A 6506-nucleotide genomic window follows, 5' to 3' on the forward strand; every position below is an offset into this window, starting at 1 on the left:
CAGCAAATGCAGCACTGTTTTTCTGGCCTTTACCATGACAATGCAGGATGGAGTAAGGGATTATCAAGGAGAAACTGCCATCGTTATTCACTCAGTGCAGGAGAGAAGATTAGAGTTGACTGGCTCTAATCTTAGCACAAGTCACATCCTTCTGCTTATCTGATTTCTTCTTTTTAATTCCCCTTGAAGTATTTGCCACTGAGAGATGTCTGGAGTTTTGTAGATGTCAGTCGTTGAAAGTTTGGATGAGGTGCTGGACATCAGTTAAAAAAAGAAGGCGTTGATCTGACCCACCATCCAGAATTCACCACTTGTGAGTTCCATGTGGCTTACATGGATCATAGTGATCTTGGGAACATCACTGGAGACCTGCTCTCCAGTATGACTCGGTCAGCAATGGTAGGTGTCTGGTTTTGAATGGCCTCAGAAGCTGTTTTACTTTGATGTTACATGAAAGCTTACTGAGGTGAGGTCAAGAACATATATACATATGTAGGTGGGTAGGTAGGGAGGTATTTCTATGATGTAGACATAATATGCATTATATAACATATATGCTCTACATGATATATTTATACATGTTTTTATGCATATGCATATGTGCATATGTATGTGTTTATGTAGAAACATGCCACATTAAAATGCAAATAATTGCAGAATGTGGCAGAGGGCTGGTTTGGATGACATTGTTCTTTGGGATTAATTGTTCAGTTTTTGATGGGGCAGGGATGAATTTCTTGACTTATTTTGGATATAAAACATTGTGTATCATATAGTATATTGATATAATCGTACCTCCAGATTTTCATAGGCAATACATTGAATGTTAAACTACCACTGTTTCATGTAGACACCAGACACTCAGTAAAATTAAAATTATTTCCCCAAAATCATTTCACTTTATTTACCTTAACATACAGTAAAATGTTTGGTATCTATAAGATTACTTATCATCCAGATGATGCTGAATTACAGGGTGTAGACATTGATTTCATACCACCTTTTAAGTGAGTCAGCATGATGGAAAAGTTGGAGAAAGCCACAGGAGAAAAGCCGCCAGCTCTAGAAACCTTGGAAACTGAAGGTGTAATATTTCTTCCTCAGCTTTCATTCTGTTAAATTAAATATAGGTAAAGAAGAGAAATGCAGACATTGAAGTTAGACATAATATTTTGAAGGAAAAGGGAAATATATGTAGAGGCTGGCAGGACTCCCAAAAAAGGTGTTAAAAGAGAAATTCGGGCAAAAGAAGTAGGAAGAACACAAAAAAATTAGTAAAGTAGGACATATTTCACAGATGTTTTCAGGGAAAAATATTTGTGGCTTATTATGAGGCTTTTATGCTCAAGACAGTTGATAGAAAGCTGCTCTCTGTTTTAAATCTTGAGATGTCTCAGCTATTTTTCTCCACTATTTTTAAACTTACCAGTGTCACACAACTAAATACAGTAGCTTTGCAGCCACATGGAGGAGGAGAGGGTGCCTAGACCTCACCAGGTATCATGTCAAAAAACAACTAGTGGCATTCTGCAAATCTATGCTCCACCACCAGGATTTGGCTTTGTGTTATTAAACACAGGGTAATGTATAGCCCTAGACAGCATACAAAATAGCAATTCACTTCCAGCTCTTCTATGGATGTTGTAGCGCTAATGAAGCAAATCAGTTCTTAGGAAATATAGCCACGTATTTAGTTTGTGTGTAAAACAGCTGTAATAAGACATTGTTATGGCTGAGATTGTTATGTTGTCAGTGAAAAAAAAGAACTAGTGTTGGAATTGCAAAACAATCCTGTTCCAATAAAAAGTGAAAATGCACTTGGATAAATGAAGGTTAATAGAGTTAATTGAGGGGAGTAATACAAGAAGGCAACTCATGCTAGAGAACATAACTGTGATTCAGACGAAGGGGAACTGTAATTAAATGGAAGCTGGATAAACATGATTATCCTGCAAAGGTGCACAGTACTGGGAGGTTTTAAGGTGTGGAGGAAGGCGCGTGTACATGATCTGGAAGTAGAGACGCCACCGCAGCCAACCCACACGGGTGCTCCACCACTGCGGCAGGTTGCCCACACCACCACGTCATGTGGCAATATGGGCAACAATGGCAATAACAGGCAATAAATTGAGTTAATTTTGAAGTCTATTTTGTCTGCGACTGTAATTGACAAGTGATCTCCCGGTCTTCATCCCAAACCCCAAGATTTCTTGTTCCTACTGTTCCCCATTTTCACTCCCATCTTGCTGTGGGGGAGCAGCCAGGTGGGAGGCTGGGTGCTGGCCAAGGCTGACCTGCCACAGTATGGGTCTGAGCTGGAGAGGGCGAGGGCATCCCACCCCCAGCCAGAGGGACAGGGGTGCATGTGCTCTCCCCACACTGCCACCTTGGGCAAAAGCCTGTACCAAAATGTATACAGAAAACTTCTGTATAGCTGGGTAAATATTTGTACTTGCCATGTATGACAAATAAAATGAACATTTTTTATTAGTTTAAAATCCCTGATACTTTCTTTTAGACATACTGTGTCATCTCCTTTTTTCCACAACTGGTATTATTTTTTATGTGGATATTTAAAATGAAATGCAGTGGTTTGATACTGAACACTGAGAGGCAAACAGAGGCTTTCCAGACTGAACTGCTTTACTGAAACAGGCACTTGTGCTTATTTCTTTTATTTGTTGAGTTACAGATGTCTTGATGACCTATATGAAGTGAAAGGAATCACATGTATTCCTCCTAGGACAACCACAAGACTTCTGAACAAGCTTTTTCCCCCCCCTCTTTTCTTTCCTTTTAATTGCAAGATATTTTTGTTACCTTTTCAACTTTTAACTATATATCATTACTAAGAAAAATCTACATATATTGAATTTGAATACAGGACTGTATTAATTCACTCTTCTATAATTCCTATAGATTATTTTACATAACACATACACAATAAAAAAACCTTGAGAACTTACTAAGAAAAACCATCAAATACTTCTGCTTTTCAATTATTTACAGTACAGTTTGCAATCATTGTTTCAAATATTCTTGGTATATTATATCATAATGATATACATTCCCAGCTGCCTAAGGAGAATTTGCACCAGAGTTCTATTATTCTCTGTTCTGAGCAAATGAACATCTCTCTAGGGACTAAGCCTCTTTTTTTCCCCCCCAAAAAAGAGGGGGTGAGATCTTTTTGCTTTCAAACGTCTTTTGTTTTTCCAGTGCCAACTGTATTCTAGATCTTCAAGCAGATTTCATAACCATATATATACAGAGGCCAGTTATGAGCCCTTACTGTCATCTTTAAACTTGCTCCTTGAAACTTTTTATCCTTTAACTTTTTTTTTTTGTTGTTAAAAAAGTCTTGGTGTTTTCCTTATGCATTTCTATCAGCTTACAGGCTGCAATGAATCCTAAAAGTGGGCTTTGACTCAAAGTGTGCCCCCAATGTTTTTTGAACTTAATCTTAAACAGGTCAGCTTGCTGATGATTTACACATTGGAATAATCCCATGAGTATTAGGATGGATGGGAACTCTTGTGATAGTGAGATGAGGCTAAGAGCAAAGTGAATTGAAATTGTGAAAACCCCCAGCACATCTTCTTAGTCTTTTTATTTCTGCAGTTGGCATGTGATACAATAGTCTTACTCACATTTCTGTCTTCTCTGCTTGTTAAGTGTGTTGTTAAAGTTTCTTGTATCAGACATGCATTTATTTGCAACCATTCCCAAGATCATGACTCCATTGCCTAAATCGGTTGTTGAAACTTGATTCCATGCTGGAATTATTTATGTATCAAGGTGTCACGGTTTGAGCTCAGAGGACAACTGAGCACCACGATGGAGGTCACTCATCCCTTCCCCCTCAGGACTGGAACTAGAAAATAAAGCAAAAGGCTCAAGAACTGAGATAAGGACAGAGAGAGATGATTCACCCATTATGGTCATGGGCAAAAGACAGACTTATTAGGGGAAGAAAAAGAACACTTTAATTCAAACACTAACAGCAATGACACTTAACAGACAGAATGGGACAGTGAGAAGCGTTACCACGTCTTAAAAACACTTTCCCCCCACCCCTCCCTCCTTCCTGGGCTTAGTTTTGTTCCTGATCTCTGTGGTGCAGGGGCCAGGGAGGGGGGGTTATGGTCAATCCACTGCTCCTTTCTCCTTGGGGAGGGGGGACCACTCCTCGCATTCTCCCTTTCTCCAGCGTGGTTCTCCTCTCACGGGCAACAGTCCTCCACGAACTCTCTCTGGTGTGATTCCTTCCCACAGGATGCAGCTGTTCCCTAGCTTCTCTGGCGTGGGTCACCCCCACATGTTGCAATCCTCCCAGTACCGAACTACAACAGCGGGGGTTTCTTCTTCCCACATAGTCCCGGCCTCCTTTGGGCGCAGCCACCTGCTCCAGTGTGGGGTCCTCCACAGGCTGCAGGCAGATATCTGCTCCACCAGTGACCTCCATGGGTGGCAGTGGGGGGTGGCCCTGCCGTCTCACCACAGGGTAAGGGGAGTCTCTGCTCTGGTGCACCTCCCCACCTTCTCCTCCTTTCTTCCACCGACCTCGGTGTTCACATAGGTATCCTCCTTGCAACTCCTCCTCATAACTCCCAACCCCCTCACAGGTTCCCCTTCTTAAATACGTTATCACAGAGGCACAGCCCCCATCGCTAATTGGCTCAGCCTTGGCCAGAGGTGGGTCCGACTTGGAGCTGGCGGAGCTTCGAGAAGCTTCTCACAGGGGCCACTGCTGTAGCCCCCTTCCCCACTACCAAAAACCCCACCACACAAACCCGTTTTTAAACTCAATCAGTCATGCACAACAACATTTTTCCTTCCCAGTCTAAAATTCCATTTTCTTTACAAGACCTTCTGCTTACTGAAGCTTAGTAAAAGAGTAGTCATTTTTTGATATTATAAAGTTTTCACAAAATTAATTTCCTGAAGGCATTATTTCTGTTTGTCACAATACAGCAAGTATACACGGGACTTAGACTCAAATAGAGGTGATGCAGATGACAGAGTAATATTATTATTCCCATTATTATTCCCATATATTATTATGAAGGCAGAGATGGGAAAGTTAAGACCAAGTTGCACACCTACCTCAAACACATTTTGAGTAGTCTGCCACACAATGTTTCTGGAAAAACAGCATTTCACTGGTGAGTGACATATTTTCATTTCCTAAAGGAGAAGGGAGTTTTGAGCATATATATTTTTATTAATTCTGCAACAAACAAAACTTAACTCTGGAAAATGTGCTTAATTTCCATGAAAATGTCATTGTTTTGGCTGTGGCTTCCTGGCAGTGATTTTTTTTCCCAGAGCTTTAGTAACAATAACATGACAGTTTTACATCAGAAAGTAACTGGCATATGCTATAATTTTGTGCTTTCCCAGAGAAAAAGAAGGAGCTTTAAAAAGGAAACAGTGAAATGTTTATTGCTTTGCATTTACCGAAAAGTGAAGCTGAACCTTCCAGTTACTTTGCTTTCTCCCCAGCCAAGCATCATGCAGTGAGAGGATGGAACAGTCTGAGCTTCTTGTCATGCAGAAGGAGCTCTGCACGGTTTACTGGTAGCACAATGATCCAGTGAAGCAGGGACAGCATTTTAAGGAACAATCTAGGCTAAAAGTTTTCAAAATTACAACATGGGTGTTATAAAACATTATGTTTAAACTCACTGAACGCAGCTGTTCTCCTCCTGTGCAAAACTACCACCAGGTAAAGTGGTACTGCAGAAGAGATCAATGTTCTCTAAACCAGATGTCTTGATGGACTAATCTTCACCTAATTTTGATGAAGGTGTTCCCGTACATTTGCTTGCTTTAAACAGGATTTGAGAAAATTTTTTAAACACAGATCCCAGCCTGGTCCATAGGGACAGACAGAACTTCAGTCTCACAAGGAATATGGAAAGAAATAACTAGTTCCCACAAGACATCTATGTTAGCAAGAGCCATTTACCTTGTTTTTCTGCAGCCAAACTACATGCATATAAAAGTTTAATACCCTTGGAATCTCATGGGGCTTAAATAATCTCACTGGTGATAGGTATCTAGCTAGGAGGAAGATGATAAATCAAGCTATGAAGTTCCTTTTTTTTCCTTCACTGAAGAGATTTTACAAGAAAAAGGATTCCCAAAAGCTTTCCTTCACTGAGATTTGAAAGCATTTGAGCCTTGTATTTGTCATTTGTCCAAATTAAGAACACTAATATATCTAAGCCCAGGTAAAGGTGAATTTTTTTCTGCTACATTTATTTTGCCTTCATTTTATCAAGTATATTGTCAGCTTTTCACAAAGCAGGAAGAGTTATATGCTTTAGAGTTGTGTCCTCCTGTTTGAGAAACATAAAGAAAAATATGCTTGTATATCTGTTTAGCTAGCGAGGTGATGCAAGCAGCAAAAAAATTAATGAGGAGCACTTTATGGACTGAGGACCGATCCTCGTAAATACTACTTCTAGACACAGACAAGATGGAAAGGAAAGAAGTGTTAA

The 6506-nt window shown here is 40.2% G+C and overlaps 1 long non-coding RNA gene across 1 annotated transcript; it reads right to left on the reverse strand.

The window, feature by feature from the left end:
* Positions 1-2639: 2639 nt before the first annotated feature.
* Positions 2640-6156, reverse strand: LOC141946916 (uncharacterized). Its single transcript, XR_012629980.1, has 2 exons — positions 5107-6156; positions 2640-3874 (listed from the first exon to the last, which is right to left on the reverse strand). It is a non-coding gene; the product is annotated as an uncharacterized LOC141946916 (long non-coding RNA).
* Between the last annotated feature and the right edge of the window lie 350 nt (positions 6157-6506).

The sequence above is a fragment of the Strix uralensis genome, chromosome 1, assembly GCF_047716275.1.
Source record: "Strix uralensis isolate ZFMK-TIS-50842 chromosome 1, bStrUra1, whole genome shotgun sequence".
Classification (NCBI taxonomy): Eukaryota; Metazoa; Chordata; class Aves; order Strigiformes; family Strigidae; genus Strix; species Strix uralensis.